Consider the following 10,554-nt stretch of genomic DNA (forward strand, 5'->3'; position numbering starts at 1 on the left):
GAGGCACTTGTATGTGTGTGTGTGTGTGTGTGTGTGTGTGTGTATATATATATATGACAAAATAAATAATAATTAGAATCAGAATAACTGACAAACAGGTTAAGTGCACACGACTTCAAAACCTTATAATTACTTTCATTAACAACTGTTTATAGGCATTATAGAGATGGTCAACAAACCATATACATCCAAATGTGTAATATATATATATATATATATCAATGAATGGAATATTAACGTGCTTACTGTTGCAGAAGAAAACTGTAATGAAGTATCTCCACTGACAATATAACGTTACATGAGAACACAGGGAGCATTGGTTCCTGCTGTTTCTTCTGTCAGTCCTGGAAAGCGAGTTTATTCCACAAGTTATGTTACTCCAGAAGTCATATACAGCTCCACTGGACTGAAACCCAGTCTCCAGCATGATCTGCTCACAGAGCTCCCATCTGAGCCTTCAGCGTCCAAACACACTGGAGCCAGACCAATCCACATACATCCAGAGAGTCTCCTCGAGAGAAGCCGTCGATCCGAGCCCATGAAGATCCACAGACAGAGACACAGACAGAGAGAGAGAGAGAGAGAGAGAGAGAGACGCACGCGCACACGCACACACACACCTGCCGTGAAGGCGACAGACTCTGCTGAACACACGCTCGCTTTGACTGCAGTGTGTGAGCAGCTCTTCACTCTCACGCACACAAACATCACATGACACACACCCACCGCACTGCACTGTGGGAAATAGAGTCTGCTTGTTCTGATTAGTTTACATAGCATCTTTAACTACTATGAACTAACATTTAAATCAAGGCAGCGGCTATTTGCAGTATTTTTTAACGATATGCTATTCACACTAAGTGCAAATAGCTAGATTCTATACTATGTTAAAATAGCAAGATTTTCTGCTATTTATACTACTTATTGCAAATAGTGGCAATTATCTGCACCTCAGTATTGTAGTACATTATAAAACAGTACGCAATAATAACGTATTGAGTGTAAATTATCATTTTAATTCAAATTATTAAATGGATGCCACCTTATTGGGACAATAAAGCCCTCCCTACACCTACCCTAACCCTACCCGATACTTTATTTTTACATTTTTTATTATTTCCTTCATTTTTATTGAAAATAAATGCCTTTCCGATGTGATATAAGATTTGAAACGAGCACACGCCCATCTACGCCACTTAAACTGATGTTTATTGAGCGTCTTTCTTCAGTATTGACTGTCCCAATCACACATTGGTGGGCGGAGTTGGTGTAAATAGCCTCTGCCAACAAAGCGGCTGTTTGCACTTAGTGTAAATAGTGTGGGATTACAAATTTATTTAAATGTTTAATTTAGATTCCAATGTAATAGTGTACAAACTGAAGAAGTTATATACCTTGTATTTAGCATTTAAGGTGAAAAATGGTGACATGAGTCAGATCACTACATCAGATGCAAGAGGTCCCTGCCAGTTCCTGTTCTCCTATTGTAAGTGAAATGAGCCAAATGAGCCAGACTCGAATCTTTTGTTCTGCAAATGGCTTTCGGAGCCCCCTGGCCCAGACATGAATCGTTAGACTGATTGGATTATCAATGCAATCGAGTGTTGTTGATTGGGTCTGTCTTTCTCATTTGCATGCTTTGTTTAAAGTCGTCACCCAGGTGCTTGGTCTCCATTCCTAAGCACTGCCCCCTAAATGTATTTAAAACTACAATGTATCACTGCTTTAGTTAGACTTGGATGACTACAGCGACGCGCAGCGAGTTCTCAATAAAGAGTAACTTCTGGATGAAAGATATCCCAACGTCTCCTGGTCTCTGCTTCGTAGAAGATAAAAGTTCACAACAATAGACACTCTGTTAAATGAATAGTTTGATACAATGCAGGTATAGTGTACAAATTTGTGTTTTTAATCTTCTGCTTATGCTTAAAAATACCTGCATGAAATCACATCTGTAATTATTTTTCTGTTATTACATCTATAAGTTGACCCCCAGCCATAAACCTAACCAGATCATCACACCTGCCTCTAACTTTACCAATATCACACCTCAATAGCAGCAAAGTGTTTTGAAATCAAATAAATACCAAACAAGTATTAATCAGCTTTTCCTTTATGTCCCTCATATTGATTTTATGTATCATTTTAACTAATTTATTTTTTTTTTTTTTTTCAGTTTTTACTTCTTCTATTTCTTATGAAACCTATGATTACTGCTTTTGATCTCTTTTTATGGAAATCACTTTGAATTACCCGTGTATGAAATGCGCTATATAATAAACTTGCCTTGCCTTTCCTTGCCTTATTATAATTATTGACATAGTACTTAGTAGTTAAAATTACACATTTATTTAATTGTTTTGAAGAGCTTAATGACCAGCAATATCACACAAGCAACTGTGCTGTTATTATGAATGTCTGCACATCTGTGGCAAATTATATTCAAAATTACAGAACGAATGTCCATCCAAATTAGCATGAATGTGATCTTGCTTCATGCTGCACTGGGAAGTAGAGTTGGGCATTCGTTTTTTCGGACATGTCAGTGTGCCATAATATTTTTTTTACTTTGGACAATTATTCACTGCCAATCACAACAGACTTGTTTAACTTTGACACACCCGCTCAAACATCACAACTCAGCCTGTGCTTAAGACTGTATTGTGTATTTCATTGTGTTTAATGCATGCCAGAATAAAAACAGTCTTGCGTGTCCAATATAGATGAATTGTGAATAGCCGTCTGTCTGAGCATCTTCTCGGATGCATGTGTTGGTTTTGGAGTGTGTGTTAATGACAGCATCGCGTGTGAGCAGCAGAGCGTGAGTAAGATAAGATCTGCTGTCGTCACACCACACAAAAGAGTGAATCATGGTTTCATTAATGTTCTTCCGTCAGCTCCAGACACGCTTTCAATTCCCACCTTTACAACCAACTGCTAAACTGAGGAGTGGATTTGGGAAGAGGGATCAGTCGGTTATGAAAATCACTACTATTAATAGTGCCTACTTAAAATTCACTAAAAATAATTGATATTGAAGATGTGCATTATTCAATGACAACACTGTACAGTTTAGAGCACTAGGCTAAATTACATTATCTGTTAAGTGGCCAAATAAGGCAGTTATCAGACAATGCTAATAATCCCAAAAACGTCAATTATTAAATGCAATATCAGTTATTCATCACTTATTGAAACCCCAGCAAGTTTGATCCACAAACACACTTCATTCATGAACAAGTAAGCTGAGATGATTGCAGTCACTGTCCCCATAATTGTAATGTAAGTTGCATTGGATAGAGGCTAAATATCTGGTAGTGGTGCAGTGCAATCAGTTCAAAAGTCCCAATCCACCACTCGCTTTAACAGCAACAGCTCTTCTGGCAGGAGCCCAGCTCAAGCCAAGGGTACCTGAGCTGCACGCAATGCTGTCAATTACAGACGAGTGCAGAGGAGCTGCTGCAGGTTTGCGTGACTAGAGCCCTGAATGAAAACACAAAGACATTGTGTTCAGTCAAACCCCCTTCATGGTAACTCAACGGCATTCCTGTCTCGCATTCCTGAGTCACCGGCACTCTGATAATTTCTCGGTTTTTTTCCTTCTGCTTTTCTGTGAAGGAGTGATGCACATTACATGCCATTCAATAGCCTGCAGCGTTCACAATAAATACGAGAACAAATCCATACATAATGAGTACAGAACAAATAAATAGATTGATTGCATTAATAATAGGACTATCATAGGTTTATTGTCACTATTAGAGGCTGTTATCAAGAAAAGATGACTCAAATAATGCATAGTATAAGACACAAGTGAAGTTTTGTCTTGAAGACTTTTTTTATTATTTATTATTTGGCAATTTTACCTTTTTATTATGACAAGACCTTATTTATACAGAAAGTGAAGTGGGAGAAAGAAGGAAGAGGGAAGGTCCTCGATCCAGGACTCGAACTTGGGACAACCAAGACACAATGTCGCTACATATCGGCACGCTGCCCACGAGGCTATAGGTGCCAACAACATATTTTTTACTTATCCAGCCAATAAATATGCCCAGCGATGCCCAAGCCTCGGTTTTTCTCAAATCCATGCCTATTGAGGGCATATTACATTCATATTAAATATTATGTTCCATCCATTTGCACTTACAACTTTTTTTTTTAGAGTTATTAAGCACCTATCTTTATTGAACTCACATTTACTGAGGGAATTTTTGTACTTTCAGCAGCAGCACCTAAATATGCAGTTATTTACATCTTAACCTGAAATCATGCTATTGCCAATTTAAAGGTGACATATTATGAAAATCTGACTTTTTCTGTTTAAGTGCTATAATCAGGTCCCCGGTGCATCTACCAACCCAGAAAATGTGAAAAAGAACAACCCAGAAAATTTTTTTGGTAAGCCTTACTCTGAAAGATTATGAAGAAACGAGCCACTCACATTTCGCTCCCCTGTGACGTGGTAAAGGGATCTTATCATAATATCACCGCCCCTTTATCTGCAAGTTTCCAACGACTGTACGTCATTGTGTTTTCACAAGCGACAACGGTGTTGTGTGTATTTGACAGTTTAAGCGCAATAAGATATGAAAGAGAGCTTAGTTTAGTACTCACATGCCTTGTGAAAGCTGCTTTCTGTATGCGTGCTTCAGATGTGTGCCCTCATATCAGAAGTTTAAACTGATGTGGCTTTAAAACGCATAATTTCAGCATAGTAGACATGAAAATCAAAACCAAACAGATGTTTTTTAGCAGAATGTCTGAGATAGGAGCTGTAAAGGCACAGCCCTATTCTGGAAAAGAGAGCGGGGAGTAGCATTTCATTTGCATTTAAAGAGACATGCACAACCCTTAGCACAAACCTTCCTTATATAGGCTCAATAACAAGCCTGTATCACTGGAAAGTACATGAATGGGTATTAATCAGACTCATGTATTTACAGGGTTGTGAGGAAACAGAAAGCCGAAAGTAAAGATAATCTGTGTGTTTCCTACTAAAGTCCATTAGATAATTACACTAAATATGTGCATTTTTCCCAATGATGAGCCAGGATTTTCCCTCAGCTTCTTTTTGTTTTTCTTTCATTCATCTAGCATTAATTTTCTAAACATCAGCCAGAAAGCTTCAATTTGTTTTGGTGTGTTGGCAGATCATGTGTAACGCCAACCTATCGACCTTAGCTCTTTCCATCCATTTGCTGGAAGCTCATGAAATAGAAGTGTTGTATTAAATATACGCTTGTACTGTACTTCAAAAGTAAATAAAAAAACTGTACTTGCAGATAATATAATATGAATAAAAAAGGCCACAAGTCTACTTAAATAGAGACACTTACTTGACTGTTTCTTAACAAACTTAAGTAGACTTTAAAAAGTGCAATTTGTAATAATGACAAATTAAAAGTTCTAAAACGCATTTTATTATCATGTTTTAAAGAAGTACACTAATTTAAATGTGTTGAATACTATCTAAATACTAAAGCACATGTAAAGTACTTGTTTATAATTTTAAATGTAGTGTTATTTGAGATTACATATATTTTCAGTTTACTGAAATATTTCATCTGTCAGTCCTGTCTTCCTGTGTCTTGTGTTTCCCCTCCTCTCGTGCCCATATTTGGTTTGTTCCTGTCATTATTAGTTGATTAGTCCCGATCCGTGTTTGATTGTTCCCCACCTGTTTCTGTTCTCCTGGTTTGATTTCCTTGTGTTTATAAGCCCTGTATTTCCCTGTCTCCACGTCGGTTGTTAATTGTCGTTTGGTGTCCTGCCTTCCTGTGTTCAAATAAAGTCGGTGTTTTGAAGAAACTCCTGGTCCCCGTGTTTCCCTGGCTCCAGTAGGACCGTGACATCATCATTACAAACGTGTAATTGCAATATATTTAATTAGGTGTTTTACAAGTTTCAGATGAAACGACGAGGTATATTTTAGTTTATCATAAATGCATGTCTGTACATTCGGCAGTACACTATAAGACAACATAATGTGATTGTGAAATTACACATAAAGATGTACTTTAGTCCTACTTAAGTGGGTCAAAAAGCACTCAAGTTCATCTAACTGCATTTAATATGAATGTAATTAACATGAAATTAAAGGGTCTGAAAACATTTAATTCAGTTCACACTTAAGTATATATTTTTTTAAAGTGTATTATTTTCATAATAAGTACTTTAACAGTTTAAGTGCACTTCTTTTTCGCAAGAGAGCAAAGATAAAAGAGCTCAGATCTTTAGTTAGACAGCACATAAATAGAATGAGAACAAACTGATCTGTAATAGCATAGCGTATTTGTCTTGGTAACATGCTAACGTCAAGCTTTATTGGAATAAACTGTAAGTTGCCTCTTTTGTGTGCTTTATGAGGGAAGCACTCTTCGTGTGATTCGTGTCACTATATAAATATGGGAAAAGCAGTCACCTGTGAGAGTCCATTGAGTTAGAATGCTGCCTATGTAGGCAGTGTACAGTAAAGCAGACTACAGCTGGCAGAATGCCACACCACATCTAATCACCATACAGCCAAACGATCACTTGCACATTCAATAAAGTGTTGTCCATAAGTTTGAGTTTTGGTATATTAAAAACAGTACAACAGTGCAAGCAGAAAGATTAGAAAGCGCAGTGTATTAGGGGTCAATCGATTATTGGCCTGACCGATTATTGGTGCCGATATTAAGCATTTTCAAAAGCGATTTGACAAAAAAAATATTTAAAAGCATTTAAAGATTTTGTCAGAGCCCTTGTTATTCTTATATTTTGACATTAATTTTCATTTTTAGTTTAGTTTAGTTTAGTCACTTTATTGTCCACAAGTGGAAATTTGTATTTGGCTTCACCACACAAATACATTGAACATCATCACACAATCTACAAAAAACACAATCACCCCATCTCACACTCAGATCCCAGCATTTAAAATTCTAACAGCAGTTGGCACAAATGACATTTGAACTGGCAATAGTCCATACCACATAGTCATATTAAAACATACAACACTCTCAACAAGATTCTTATAAACCATCTCTAAAATATGTTGACTCACTCCAAAATGTTGTAACCTCCTAATAAGATATAATCTCTGCATTGCTTTTTTAAAAACATACTCCACATTACCAGCAAATGTCAATTTACTGTCTATGAATGTTCCTAAATATTTAAAACTTCCAACCTTCTCTATTCGATGTCCATCAAGTATCAGAGATTCTAACCCTTCAATAAAATCTGATTTATTCCTACTAATGACCAATTCCTTGGTTTTGTTTACATTTATCTCCAATGAACTCAATTTACACCAATTTTGAAGCAAATTTATATAACTATAATACCGCATCTCTCCCTCTATTCCAGCTTTACACAACCGGCCAACAAGTGCCATATCATCCGCATATTTTAATAAATTAAAATCTGAATCCTGTATCTTAAATTCATTTTTACACCAGACATACAGTATTGTTCAAAATAATAGCAGTACAATGTGACTAACCAGAATAATCAAGGTTTTTAGTATATTTTTTATTGCTACGTGGCAAACAAGTTACCAGTAGGTGCAGTAGATTCTCAGAAAACAAACAAGACCCAGCATTCATGATATGCACGCTCTTAAGGCTGTGCAATTGGGCAATTAGTTGAAAGGGGTGTGTTCAAAAAAATAGCAGTGTCTGCCTTTGACTGTACAAACTCAAAACTATTTTGTACAAACGTTTTTGTTTCTAGGATTTAGCAATCCTGTGAATCACTAAACTAATATTTAGTTGTATGACCACAGTTTTTAAAACTGCTTCACATCTGTGTGGCATGGAGTCAACCAACTTGTGGCACCTCTCAGCTGTTATTCCACTCCATGATTCTTTAACAACATTCCACAATTCATTCACATTTCTTGGTTTTGCTTCAGAAACAGCATTTTTGATATCACCCCACAAGTTCTCGATTGGATTAAGGTCCGGAGATTGGGCTGGCCACTCCATAACATTAATTTTGTTGGTTTGGAACCAAGACTTTGCTCGTTTACTAGTGTGTTTGGGGTCATTGTCTTGTTGAAACAACCATTTCAAGGGCATGTCCTCTTCAGCATAGGGCAACATGACCTCTTCAAGTATTTTAACATATGCAAACTGATCCATGATCCCTGGTATGCGATAAATAGGCCCAACACCATAGTAGGAGAAACATGCCCATATCATGATGCTTGCACCACCATGCTTCACTGTCTTCACTGTGTACTGTGGCTTGAATTCAGAGTTTGGGGTCATCTCACAAACTGCCTGTGGCCCTTGGACCCAAAAGAACAATTTTACTCTCATCAGTCCACAAAATGTTCCTCCATTTCTCTTTAGGCCAGTTGATGTGTTCTTTGGCAAATTGTAACCTCTTCTGCACATGCCTTTTTTAACAGAGGGACTTTATGGGGATTCTTGAAAATAGATTAGCTTCACACAGACGTCTTCTAACTGTCACAGTACTTACAGGTAACTCCAGACTGTCTTTGATCATCCTGAGGTGATCATTGGCTGAGCCTTTGCCATTCTGGTTATTCTTCGATCCATTTTGATGGTTGTCTTCCGTTTTCTTCCACGTTTCTCTGGTTTTGCTCTCCATTTTAAGGCATTGGAGATCATTTTAGCTGAACAGCCTATAAGTTTTGCACCTCTTTATAGGTTTTCCCTCTCCAATCAACTTTTTAATCAAAGTACGCTGTTCTTCTGAACAATGTCTTGAACGACCCATTTTCCTCAGGCTTTCAAATGCATGTTTAGCAAGTGCTGGCTTCATCCTTAAATAGGGGCCACCTGATTCACACCTGTTTCTTCACAAAATTGATGACCTCAGTGATTGAATGCCACACTGCTATTTTTTTGAACACACCCCTTTCAACTAATTCAACTAATTGCCCAATTGCACAGCCTTAAGAGGGTCCATATCATGAATGCTGGGTCTTGTTTGTTTTCTGAGAATCTACTGCACCTACTGGTAACTTGTTTGCCACGTAGCAATAAAAATATACTAAAAACCTTGATTATTCTGGTTAGTCACATTGTACTGCTATTATTTTGAACAATACTGTATATATCATTTCAAAATATCGGTTATCTGTCCAGCCTAGTGATCTGTAATAACTGGTATAGGCATTGGCCCTGAAAAACACATATCGGTTGTCCCCTACAGCATATATTATACTATTTTCCTATATGTAGCATAAATTTAATGCAAGCAGTCAAAACACAAAACATAAGCTCATTACTAAGGTGTTCATCTTCCATCCTAGGGTGAAGTCAATATGTACATTAACAATGACCTGAGAAAAATACTGTGTAATGTAATTTAATGGAAGTCAATGTGAGTGGTGTGGCATAATGCTGAGCAGATGTGGGCGTACACACATAGAAAACAATATGTTTGATTCATCCATGCATCAGATCAGTCCAGTGTGTTTTGAAACACAGCTTATGCCGTATAGAAATAATTTATCCAAAAACCACATCCTGTATCAAGAACAGGGCCCAGACTGAGATGCTCAGACAAACAATGCTTGTCAATGACTAAGTGTGGGTGTAGTACAGCTTTATGCACACACATTTGTGTAAAACAACATCTTGCCAGGACCAAACACAGTTTTATAAAGAAGGATGTTCATTATTTATAAACCAGTCATCTACTACTGGCTAAACGTCAACTCTACGTTCATGTTTTCCAACCTGCTGAACAGACTACAGCTCTTCCCACCTAATGCTGCTGTGATTTCCCTTAATCAATATCACAGCATGTTCATTCATTCAGACCAGAGGAGATCTGGTCCCCCAAATTAACCTGGTTTCTCCTGAGGTGTTTTTTTCCTCCATTTCTGTCACCTGATGGAGTTTGGGTTCCTTGCCACAGTCATCTTTTGGCTTGTATGGTTGGGGACTAAAAGACACTTAACTTTCAGTAACTGATCAATCTAACCACACTGACTGACACCATCAGATGAGAACAAAACTTGGACTGAATTAATCTGGATGATGGGACTATCGTCTTTTGTAGTGCTGCTTTACAGCTGAATCACATCTTGCAACACCGAAACTGTTACTGAGCTGAACTCAACCAATACTGAACTGACTCAAGCTGAATAACCAACTAAATTCGGCTGAATTGGTGAACTTCACAATAGCTATGTTTCCATCCAAAGTTGCGAATTTAACTCATGCACAAAACTGTAATATTGCATAGAACATTTGCAAATAAAGCACCGTTTCCATCCAATGAGCCAAAGAGAACAAAATCATCACTTCCTGATAAACTGGCACTAAATATCCCTAAGAAAAGTCAGAGAAGCCACTGAATATAATGATTTTAAAATATGTGACTCTGGACCACAAAACCAGTCTTAACGGTCAATTTTCTGAAATTGGGATTTATACATCATCTGGAAGCTGAATAAATAAGCTTTCCATTGTGTCACTTCGTTATTTGGCTGAGATACAACTATTCGAAAATCTGGAATCTGAGGATGCAAAACAATCAACGCAGATAATTATACAGAAATACTTTGACGAGAGACTTTGCTCAGGC

The 10,554-nt window shown here is 37.4% G+C and overlaps 1 long non-coding RNA gene across 1 annotated transcript in view; it reads right to left on the minus strand.

Moving 5' to 3' along the window:
• LOC131537612 (uncharacterized) overlaps positions 1–711 on the minus strand; it is a 60,012-nt gene extending 59,301 nt beyond the window's left edge. The window contains exon 1 of the long non-coding RNA XR_009270324.1: positions 247–711. This is a non-coding gene — a long non-coding RNA (uncharacterized LOC131537612). The remainder of the gene's footprint in view (positions 1–246) is intronic.
• Positions 712–10,554: the final 9,843 nt, after the last annotated feature.

Source organism: Onychostoma macrolepis, chromosome 03 (genome assembly GCF_012432095.1).
Source record: "Onychostoma macrolepis isolate SWU-2019 chromosome 03, ASM1243209v1, whole genome shotgun sequence".
Taxonomy (NCBI): Eukaryota; Metazoa; Chordata; class Actinopteri; order Cypriniformes; family Cyprinidae; genus Onychostoma; species Onychostoma macrolepis.